Here is a 12,543-nt window from a genome sequence, read left to right as displayed (position 1 = left end):
TGGCGGGGGAGGGGGAAGGAGAGATTAACAAGCCACCAAGGGCCTGCTGTAAGATTTTGACACTTTTAGTGGCTTGTGACATATGACTTGTGAGTATCAGCTCTCCTTCAAAATCAGAAAACAAATCCACCATTTGGATAAAGGAATGCAAAAAAAAAAAAAAGGCAACAGCAAAAAACTCTACTACAAGGTCATGTTAACTAGGATTCATTAGCAAGGTATTTGTTGGAACAAGAGGATGAGATCAGTTCTTTAACTGAATAAACTCTGAAACTATTATTAGATATCTAGAAGTCTCTAACATTTGTCATCCTTTGCTAGGTAAAGCGTATGTTATGGTCCTCCTGAAGACATTAATCTAATGTGTCCAAATACTGTAATAATGACACAGATTTCTACATATTCTTGAGACGTTTCACATCATGAGAGCTTTCACATCATAAACTCAGTAGTGCTCACAGCAATAGCTGCACAAAGATTACACCTGAAAAATGTAAGTGTGCTCCTCAGTTAGGGCCCTTACAGATTCTTTGGAAATTTCATCTTATTGCATCATCATGCAATCTACTCTTGCATTATCAGTATGTCTGTGAGAGTGTAACAAGAGTTTTGCATGTACAACTTCCATAGCTTGGTGCACAAAACACATCTATAAATGAAAAGCTTTTCTCTCTCTCTCTCTTTCTCTATTTATGACTAGCTACTGTGAAAAGCAGAAAGATTCTCAAACAAGCATGAAAAAATACTTAGTTGAAAAACCAACAATATTAGAAAATGCCAGACTGAAGTTTGCTCAAACACCAAAATTATGTTCCCACCCCCATTATGGACTTAATAAGAAGTGTCTGGTAGCCTAAGCTGTAACTTCTTGTATTAAGCACAAGGTAACAGAAAGCAGTTAGATGTTTTTACTGGTTTTCCTGCTCATCATTACAGATACTTCTTGAGTCTGCATTGGTGTGTGAGCATGGGTACTTGTACTGCTCACATCTGTAGCTCCCTTTTTAAGGATTTTAAACTGTGATTAAGGTTTGGAGGTCCCTGGATAATAAAGCTGACTAAACTTTGCTCCACCTGCACAGTAGCAATTTTTTTTTTAGCATTATTGAATTTAATAGTTCAGACAGCACTAAAGATCTTCCTGAATATAAGTATTGTGGTTTGCTTTTTTCTAATTTCATTTTGGAGACAGGAGTTGCCATAATTCACTCTGTACCGAGAAGCTACATCAGTCTTTGTTACGCCCTGACTACAGTTGAAAACAAAAAGGTTACATCTTGCTGACCTTTCTGGTCTACTGTGTACATTTATAAAATCAGCAAAACCAAAAATGGAAGAGTTCCACAGAAAAATTATTATCGATATTTTACAATAGTGTTTGTCTCCAAATCCTCATCTTTGCAAAATGTTTCCTGTTTCATAAGCAGAATCAGCTGCAAGCAGAGTCCACAAATGCATGTGTGGCAGAACTGAAGGAATAAAGCAAGCATGGTGAATTTTGAGCAAATCTGGATAATGCTTTGAGGAATTATTTGGTGTGTGGTCTGAGGCAAGAAGCCACAGAGAGGCGGAAGTTAATCTTATGTACTCCCCAGCTGCAGATATGTCTTCTTGAGAGCAGACTGCAGCAGGAGACACAGAAGAAATGACCAAGAGACCAGATTAATACCACATGAGCCAAGTGTCAGCCTCATTATATGTGTTTTCACTGAAGTTGAAAAGACTTTAACTTAGATGGCTGTCATTTCAAAGAGAAGTTGTGACATGTAAAAGTAACACTAATAAATTAAACTGAAAGAATAACGTCTGTGACACTAAAGGGGAAGTATCAATAATAAAAAAATGTTAGGAAAAGAAATAAAAACCAAACAAATAATTCCAGTAGTTTAATTCCAACACATAGACAGCATTTCAGGGAAATTAAGGCAGTCCCAAAAATACATAATAGCGCCAAATACAATAAATATTAGGTGGAGATCATGCTCAAATTTCTTCCATGGATAGGCCTGACAGTAAAGAGAGTGAAATCACAATTATATTTTAACTGTTTAATCATGGAAATTATATAGATCCTTGAGCTGAAACATCCTAATGTTCATACCTTTAAAGCAAAATAAATTTTGACATCACTTGTGACTATACTGTTCATGCTGCACAACCAGATCTAGAGTCAGCTTGACAGAAGGACAGATCCAATCTGCACCTACTCCCATGCTGTTTGGTTAAGAGCTATCTTCCCATTAACTTTTGTATTATGCTATGCAAAACAATTGTTGAGTTATCTTAACAGATTGCTTGCAAGAGAGACTATAGAATATTTTTTTTCCTGGGGAATCTTTTTTCTAGGCAAAAGACAAACATCTAAGTCTGCTAGAGTTAATAAGAAGCCTACTCTGTCCTGTTCTATAAGAGGATAAAACTGCCCTTGCTATTCCTTATACCCAAACCTTTCTGTAAAAAGAGAATGATTACCCTCAGGGTGGGCTTTTTTTTTTCCCCTGGCACTCATCACAATGCTACTGGTGTGTTTCTCAAATAATTTGTTTTCATAACACCTTTGCTCATGTAGGAAGTATTACTATCCTCATTTTATAAGCAGCAAAGAGCCAAAGAGAGATTAGAGTCTAATATATTTATAAATTTTGGGGTACAATGGATAAAAAGCATATATAGGACCTGATATTTCATAATACTTAACACTTTATGGCACTCCCTATACTCAAAGTTTAGTTCCTGCAGACTATCGTTGTGCCAAAATGTTCAATATTCTTCCCTCTCCCTTTAAGCAGATTCCTCCTCTGTGTTGCTTGACCATCAGCAGGAGGAGCATGAGGAACTCAGAAGAGTCCCCCAGCTCCCTTTACACCCAGGGTATCTTCACAGCACACAGTGAAGGACATGAGCCTTTAGTGTCCCACAATCCTGTATCATTATTCAAGCTCTTATGTGTTCCAGTCTTGTTTTGATTAAAAAAAGAAAAAAAAAAATCCATTGTCATTATTAAGAATCTTTCTAAAGTTCAAAAAACCCCACAAACTATGCTACAAAGAAAGCTGGTGTTGGACCTTTTCTTTCCCAACCTATTTAGTTGGAACCTTGATGGAGTAGCTGTTCTGTGAGGTATACCACCCAGCTGAAATGCATTTCCTCATCCAAAGCCCTATAGCAAGGTATTTTACACACTGCATTTAGTAATAGTAACCTTTCTGTGTCTTCCATACAGTGATCTCAAAATGTTTCTAGTGATGCCAGTGGGTTCAGCCCTGTAGCTCCTTAGCACAATTACCAGCTTTGAAGCACTGGCAGTTGCTGTTCTTGACTGGCTTATGCCATGAGAAGAGGAAGTACCAAGGAATAACTAAATAATATATACCTGTGACACAGTCTAAATGCCATGCAGGGGATGTACAGACTGGGTTCCAATTACCACTCCTCAGATTATTCAGGCACATCAAGCTGAGAGAAATGGTTCATTTCGCTACATAGTACTTCAAGCAGAGATTTTTGTTAGTATTGTCTCCCCCCTCCTGTCCTGCAGTGTCTCCCACTGTATGTTGGCAATAGGAAATCATCATCATTGCCAGGATGGATAGAATTGCCAGTCTGCATGATCTCACCATCTCCCTCCATCCCCCTTGGCCTAGGACTAGGGCTGCCCACAAAGCAAAACGCAAGAGAAGCAGCAAAACTGCTTGAATTGAATCTACTTCTGAGCCTCAGAAAGGGCATAATTTGCACTTCCCAGTTCTAACCTTAGTAAATTTTGTTTTAGCTGCTTAAGTAGTTTAAACTATGCATTGCCCTAAGGAGTCATTGCTTGTGTGCACTCAGGGATGCTTGGAAGCAAAGGTGATGCTAGTCTGTGAATAAAAGCTAACAGATGTGACAGCAAACATTACTGTTCATAATACTTGGTGTACTTGCACAACATGTGCCTTCACCCAGCATCTTCACCTGTAAGAAGCTGAAACAATCATAACTTCCTTCCATTTCTCACATGCTACTCACTTTTCAAGCTATTTCTGCCAGAACCAGGTAAAGTGATAATTTAAAGAGCTTGCAATGGTTTGGATGTCTGGTTGTACCTCAGAAACACCCAGTAAAACTCAGCTTGTACTAACTTTCTGCTCGAGTTTACACACAGTGGTGCCTTAGCGCAGCCCTTTGGCTAAACTACCTACTGCTGACCCAGCTACCCAGTAAGGGTAGCACCAAAACCACACGTGTATCTTTTACAGGAGTAGGTTATCTTTTCAGCATCTGAAGAGCCAGCTGAGCAACCAGGCCTAGACGGTGAAGCAGACTAACAAAAAGCGGCCACACCTTGGCTTATGTGGTTATCTCTAGACTCTTTCTGCTGCTTCTTTTCATGTGACCATTAGTTTTGCAGCTGCAGATCCTCAGCACACAACTTCTGTATTGCAGTTATTAGCACTACTGTTTTGATGAAGGAAAGGTGTCCTCTCACCAGGACATGGTCCATGTGCACTGCCCCGCTTCCCCTGAGACAGGGCAGAAGGGCACAGTGAAGTCAGCTAAGCTTACAGTTCAGAGGAAGGTTTTCATTAGCTTCCTTGCCTCCAAGGAACAGGTGCCATGGCTACTAAGATACTTCACGTGGATGAGGGAGGTACTTCAGATTGACATGGTTTACACTTTTAATGTTTACCTCCAGGAAAACCACAAGGAAAAAGTAAGTATCTAGGAAATACACAGAGACACAACTTCGTTCTGCTGAAGTCAAAAGACTCTTTCAGTGAATATCAGGAGCTTTAGCATCCCCTAAAATGTCATTAAAATGTATGAGAAGGCACTAAAACTGCAGTCTTATAAAAACCACTTCATATTAAATAGTCATCCTATATCCTATTCTAGATCATATATTCCCTTGCTCACTGTAGTAACAAAATTACTGAATTTATGAACTTGTAACTACTTCGAATCTTAAAGACAAGCTTCCAAAATATGACATACTTGATAACACTAAACATATCAGTCACAAAAATACCCTATTCCACTCTCAAAAGATTAAAACACTTTGAAGTTGAGGATAACTTAATGTCCTTCAGGTGTATGTTTCTCATAACAAATAAAGTGTATAGTAATAGCATAGTGAAAAATTGAAGAAAACCCAACCAGCCAAAACCCCCAACTTTTTTCTTCTTTAACACAGGTTTGCTTGTGGCTCCTTTAAATAGCTTATTACTTCCAAGGGCAAGTTTGCCCACCTTTCTGCTTGCAAGTAGTCTATAGTGACTTTGACATTAGGAATAAAGCAGGTTATTCATCCTCTTGAAGAGGATAACATGAAGAAGAAAGTCCCTGAGCGTGTACCAAATAGTATCTATAGAACAGGGTCAGAGAAGACACAATGAAATTGGGAGTGGAAAGAGTTTATATCCCAAAACCGATTCCACACTTTTAGACTAATTCAACAGGCACCTTAATGGCTTCGTAAGTTAGTCTGTGAGCAAACTAATGATGTAGTGAGATGTGACAGGACAATTCAGCATCACTGACAGTTCAGAGCTGCCAAAACGGGTAACCCACACTCCCCTTCTCCCCACTTCTCTCCCACTCATGACACCTGCTGCCCCCTATTTCTCTTTTTTATCCTTTCTAGTGTTGCTCTGGCACTCGTCACACTTCCCATCCCCTTCCTCTAATGCGGGCACGATATCATTGATTTATACCCAGCCTCCACTTAGTACCATGCCTTGATCCCAATTAAACAACATCCTGAATGCTTCCAAAATGCTTCAGCATTCCCTCCCCAACTCCCACACACACTGACTAAAGCTGTGCAGATGTGCATCAGCAACCTGAAAGAAAATTTACATTTCCTTTATTTCTATGCAATGTTTGAACCTCTAATATCAGTGGCAGAAGAAGGAAGAGCAACTAGAATCCTCAGGCCCCTTCATTTTCACTTCTGCTCCCCATGTAGGAAGAAGAGTCAGGAACTGCAAAAAAACAACTAAGTTTATTGTCCTTCACATACATTTTCCACCATGAAAGGAGTAGGCATCATATTGCTTTACTAAATCAAGGTTTATGAAAGATCTGGTCTTTGGTTTTATATAAAATTCATGAGCATTCATGTTTCTAGTATTCGTAGCCTTTTCCTCTCTTGCACAACACCAGAAATTATGGAAGAGGAGAGGGAGAAAAGGAATGAAACTTTTTGGTGTAGTTTCAACATTTCTTTTTTCTTGAAAGTCAGCTTCAATGCATGTGAAAATTCCTCTTTAACTGTAGAAGACATACACTACTGACAGATTATTTAGAGGTAAATGTGAAAAGGGACAGGCTAATAATTCTTCAGGCTAACTATAAAATAGGGGAATGCTTCACAGCTGACACTGTGAGTATATCAAACCAGTAATTGGATGCACGTGTTAGTAGCAGTAAAAAGGCACTGTCCAGTTGTCCACCTTACATGGGAATCTACTTTGAGTGTATTCTTTGATTTACTGTTGCAATTAGAACTGAATGTTCAAAGAAAGAACACAAGTGACCTAATTTAAAAGCAAAGAATGTCTTTAAAGCCATTATTTAGTGTGTGACCTGGCTCACTTGTAACCATTTCTTTCCCCTGCAACTTCCATTGGTTGCACTGTACTCATGAAGTAGCATAATCAGTTTTAATAACCACTCAGCTAATGAATGCAGTTTTAATATCCATTCAGTGATTAAAGATTAAGCCACTTCCTCCTCACTCCTACCCTTGAAGATTTTAATTTTCTTCATAAACACAGAGAGTTTCCCAGGATGAGTTTTGAAAAGTCATGTAACGGTGTTTCCTGTCTCCTTTTTACTATGTTGTAAAACATTTCTGTTAGTTACAACAAATAGGCACTAGAAACAGAAGCAATTAATACAGCTAGGAAAGGATCTTCCTAGTTAATGGAACTAGGTGCCAAGTACCATTGACTACTTTTCTGTGTTCAAAGCATCTGAGCAATGAAAGGCTGCAAGATATTAAAATATTGCATCAAAATAAGTTGTCAAAGTAAAAGGAGAATTTGTTTGGTAAGTACATACAGTTAGACTAGCGGTACTAGCACACCTACTGACCAAAAACCATACGTGTACTAACATTAATTAAATGCATCCTCCATTTCTGATCTGATAATTTGGTTTTCATAGCCCAAAGCAAGCAAAGATTACTCTTCCGTGCAGTCTCATCAAGCTGGCATTGCTTGTTAATGCTGATAAACACTCAAACTATTTGTGCTGTTCAAAGTGGCGAAGAGGTCATTGGTTGATAAACCCCAGAATATTAGGGTAAGGTAGTTCAGGGTCTTATGGTGACTGTAAGTAGCGGTAGCAAGTGCTCAAAATGTGCAAACTGAAATTTCAACTCGGTGCTGTTTTGGGGAAGGGACTGTAAGAGATTCAGAAAGCTCTTCAGAAAACTGAGAAAACAAACAAAAAAAACCAGGCCATGAAGTGGGCATTATAACAACTCCCAAGCTGACCAAATAATTTCTCTGCTTTGCTGACACTATTTCTATCATCCCAAATATTAAGCTTAAGAACAGAAATACAATATGGTTTACAAAGATTTTTTTTTTCCTATTTAGAATCTTCCTTGTGCAATTATATTACTTGCTCAGAGGAAAAGTCAGGAATCCACCATGACAGGAGATGTTGCCCTGTGTTCATACAGGTACCTGCTATTTTTAACTTAAGACACACAGGTTAACAGGATTTGCTCGTAGAAGGGTTTTTCCTTTTCCAAAATGAATGGCTCTGTGGAATAAATAAAAACTCCCCTATTGCAAGACCTGATCTGACTCCCATTTGAAGTGAAAAGGCCCCTATTCATACACACAGCTCAAAGACATCTGAAAGTCATCTTAAAATGCCTTATTTCAAAACAGAGGATCTTATCCTGTAAGTGAATGCATCCAAGATGTTTCATAAGTGTAAGCACATTCTATAGTGCTCACTGAGTTAACACCATCTTCAAGGAACCTTTGACGGAGCCACTACTTGAGAACCCTCCCATTAAAACAGCAGCACGGCATCTATAAGCCTGCATGCCCCTTGGTTTCTTTCTTGTGAGGTTTTAAGAAGACAAACTTCCAATTGCCCCTGGGTTCTTTGGGTGTTTTTTTTTTTTTTTTTTTTCCCCCCAAGTGGTTATAAGTTAGATTTATGAAGACAAAAAGACTTCTTACAACTGTGTATTTTGAACAGATTTATGACAGGGCTACAGAATCAGCATGGAGGGTCCACAAGGCAGGAATGCAGTAGGGGTAACAGGAGAGTGTCATGTAGACCTTAAATAGTACAATTCTTTCCACATTCATAAATCCTAAGTGCCTAAGGTTGTATACTGTTGGTTATAAATTACGCAACTGAGTTCTGCAGAAAAAAAAAAAAGACTTAAAGTGAGAAATCATCTCCATAAGAACTTCTACATTTCATATTAAAGAACCTGTTTCAAATTACTTCGCTAAAAGAGTATTATTTCCTGTTTTAAGTCTTTTGATTGGTAAAAAAAATAAACCAGATCTCTATGAAGAGTAAAACAACAAAACACATATGCCTACTGATTGGTCTTCAGAAAAATGGAGAAAAGTTCTCACATTAATTTACAAACACCAGCTCACGATGATTCGATAACCCCAAATAGCTAGCTTAAAAAAAAATGTTCAGTAGCAAAAGAACATATTTTACCAAGTATTCTAATCTGTTTTGAGCTCTACAGCTGAGGTTAAGGTACCTATCAAACTTTATGATTTTATTACACCTGAGGTGTTATAAAAAACATGAGCATCAAACTGAGCATACTTAATCAAAACACATTTAATGCTATTTTAATGTATATAACGCAATACATAGTACAAATCTGTATTTGCCATGTATATGTGCACACACTTAGAACCCTCAGTAGTAATGTTCAGCATTTCTAGTAATTAGAGTGGTTCTTTACAGTCTTTTGGGCTACAGAATGAGGCTCAAAACTTTCTTGCTATTAGTCACTATATTGCTAATCTGATCCCACACTAACTAAAGCAAAATCAAAGACTATCAGTGTCTTCAGCAGGTCCTAAAGCTATGTATAAAAGATAATTGCATACTCAGGGGAAAAGTCTCGGGTAGGTTAGCTTGTGAGAAGTAGCTAATTATTTAATGCTAACCCCCCCAGTAAACACTCTCACTCTGCAACTGCAGTGCCTTTTGCACTGTTTGGATTTACCCACTGTGGATGCTCAGAAGACCAATTCATAGAATCTCAGCTGGTTTAAGCCCTTTTAGCTTTGCTTGAGCTAAATTAGCTCATACAGTTGAGGATTCAGCCCCTCCTTGTCCACCTACGTGGAGCAGAGGTGACACCAGACAGTGGCTGTGCCGCCATCTACCGTAGGTTTTGCATAGCACTGCTTGGTCCAAAGCCCACAGGAATAGCTCCAGCAATGTTTCCCACTAATATCCAGGCTCAATGACACAGACTCCACTCCCTAAACACGTACCTAAATAACGGCCCGATCCTGCAATCCTTGTTCAGGCAGAAGTCCCCCTACACACTGCAGGCTAGCTGTTACCGGTCTTCAGCTACCTATCCTGTAAATTTGAAGTTTGTGTGCTTCATAGCACTATTAACGGTTGCCTTAAAAGTAAACTGAACCTAGTATAATACTCAAAAATACAGTCAAGTTTTCCTGAACCATCTTATCCTATATCATGTAGCCCAATGCATGCCATCCATTAAACCCAAAGACTTTCATTATCTTCAAGAAAGCCTTCCGGGTGCAAGTCAAGTCAGGATCTGCACACACGCAGCTCTTTCTCAATTTTAATATATGGCTTAAGCTTCTCTTGGTCATCCCAGATCCGAAGCTATAGTGAAAGCTTTTGTTATTGCTCTGTGGAGGCTTTTTGGTTTTGTTTTTCCCCCAACAAGTACCTAAGTCACCAGAAAGCAGTACAGCTCTCCTTACTCATGCATGCAAACAGGTCTATCAATAACAGGGGCAAGGGACTTCACAGCTGTGGTGCTGCAGGATGAGCTAGTAGTTGCATTTTGAGGACAGATTTCCAGATGTAAGGAACAATAAAACAAAACCTAAAAAGTGTCCTACTTCTATCTAGTGGCAGACACCCTCCAGCTGTGTCAAATACTGCAAGTTCACCCAGCCTCCTGACAGAGCAGTCAGAAGCCACCTCTGTTCCCATTGCCCTATAGGTACAGAAAGGCTGATGGAACAGTTCCAAGCAATCAGGTTGGAAAACATCTGCCAGAGTAAACTTCTAATTTAGCGCACTCTGCACAATATTTATAGAGCAAATCAATGAATGCTGCTTGAGCCATTTAAAGGCTGGAGACTAAATTCTGTTTTCTGAATGTTTATTCTGACTTTCTCCAACTGTTCTTACTTGACAGTGCTTCATTGGCTGCCAGCCATGAAAGCTGTTGTCTAATTACACAACATATCATGATCTTACAGCCCTACAGATAAGGCTTTACTGCAGCATAAATGGATTTTAAACATTAGCATATGAGAAAAGAAAATCAGCCCCCAAATTAGACTATTTCAAAGTCTCGTGTGTCAATAGTCACTAGTTTTTGTTTAGGAAAGCATGGTTTCGAAAGAGGAACTTGCATTAGAGATTAAATAGCCTTTAATGTTAAACAGGCTACAATTTAGTGGGCTGGCTGGCTAACCCTTTATGCGTGGCAGAAATCTATTCACATGTAATTACATATTTTAGACTATCTTGAAGATACCATATATTTGCATGGAATCAGTCCAGCTGGGGATTACAGCAGTATTATGATGGCACAGCTACACGTGAATTTATGAAAAGCATAGATTTGCTGAATCTTTTGCAACACGTTTCTACACAGACACCCTTGAAATAAAGGCACAGTGAATATATTCTTGAATGATCTCAGACTATGTACTTTCACAGAAAACACAATTTCACACTGCAAATTATAATGACTATTAAAGAAGAACGTACAACTGTTTATCTTCTGCTAACAAGATCCTAATTGTTTCGTATTTAACGATGTTGTACACTAGGTCTGACTTTGTGATGTAAGTGAGGTTACCAAATTCTAAGTTTTAAGATGATGGGAGTCCTTTCTTCACTCACTGCACATAAACTTGAGGCACAGGATACAAATATGTATAATAAAGGCATTGTTTTACTTTTATATGAAACAAATTACATTCTCCTCTCTTTCAGTAGATACGCTGCAGATGTTACAATAACCATGACATCATCAAGAATGCCAGTTCTCTTTCTGATGCACCAACTGGAAAACAAGGAAAAAAGAATCACACCCTGTAGTTGCAGGGGGTTGTTCTTGCACACAGACTGAAATAGTAGAAAGATGTGTATGTGCATTTCAGTGTATTCTACCTCTCCTTTGCAAGATCTCCCAGAAGCTCATGAATGTGTGCAACTTTACTCACTGAACAGTTCTGCTGGCTAAGTGGGACTGCTTAGATGAGTAGTTACCTCTCCAAGTACACTGTTGTCAGACTGGGCCGCCTATAGCCTTTTTGGCAGCAATGTTCTACATAGAATGCCTTGATGTTCTCAGAGATGAACGCAATGCTTTCAGAATCCCATTTTAGGGGAATGATGCTGTCGCCCTCCACAAACAAAAGTAATCTACAAAATACAGTGCTAGGACCTCATTCCACACAAATTCATCAAAGTGAAGCCTTCATCACAGCTCTGTTTTTCAAGCATTTGGCTTTCTATGAAATACAGAAAGGAAGGTAGTAAGATTCAGCTGCTTCGACATTTAAAGCTTTTACAAACACTAAGTGTATGATGAAGTATGATGTTGCAAGGTGGAGCAAGTGGAGTAGTGACATATGATACAGCAGCCCTCTCCTCCCTGTTTGTAAGCCTGTATTATGGGTATTTTAGAAATACAGCTGAATTAACAGTAGTGTCTATCATATAGCAGGGCAACCTGCTGAAGGACTCCATCCTTTACACATTAGCTAACAAGAGATCTACTTAAGGCACTTTAAGTTGCTTTAATTTAAGAGAAGATTTATCCCCAGGTTTATCTGGATTTATGCAAAACAACCCAAGCACCACAACGTGGTTCTCCACCAGTGAAGGATGTCAGAGAGTTTCCTCCAACAGTTGCATAACAGCTTACTTTCTCTGCATGCTACTACAGTGGGATGCAGCCACTTAGGGAGTTACAATGCAATATATTGTGATTACTACAGTTACTTCAATTTGAGATTGCGCAGGGAGGAAAACCGAATAAACGTTACGTTTCTAGCACTGACAAAAATACATTACCAGAAGCATGCTATTACTGAAAGCCTAATTAGTACTAGAGAAAAGCTGGAAACTTCAGCCATAGAAAAAGCTGTATGACTTTTGCTTTGAAATAATTTCTTTAAAAAAAAACCAAAACACAAGTGACAATGAAACGCGTGTGAGGTCTGCGCGGACCCAGCCCCAGATGTTCACCACGGAGCGAGTCGCGGAACAGCGGGCCGGCAGCGGCGGGGCGGGCGACGGGGACGCGCCGGGCACCCGCATCGTCTC

General features: G+C 39.1%; 1 protein-coding gene across 1 annotated transcript in view; it reads right to left on the bottom strand.

Annotated features, from left to right (window-relative positions):
* Positions 1-12,543, bottom strand: part of FGF10 (fibroblast growth factor 10) — a 62,668-nt gene that overhangs the window by 48,950 nt on the left and 1,175 nt on the right. The gene's annotated exons all lie outside the window — the stretch shown is intronic.

This window comes from Haliaeetus leucocephalus, unplaced genomic scaffold (assembly GCF_000737465.1).
Source record: "Haliaeetus leucocephalus isolate CR32 unplaced genomic scaffold, Haliaeetus_leucocephalus-4.0 Scaffold120, whole genome shotgun sequence".
Taxonomy (NCBI): domain Eukaryota; kingdom Metazoa; phylum Chordata; class Aves; order Accipitriformes; family Accipitridae; genus Haliaeetus; species Haliaeetus leucocephalus.
Note: the sequence above shows the minus strand (reverse complement) of the source record. Positions and strands in the feature narration are given on the sequence as shown.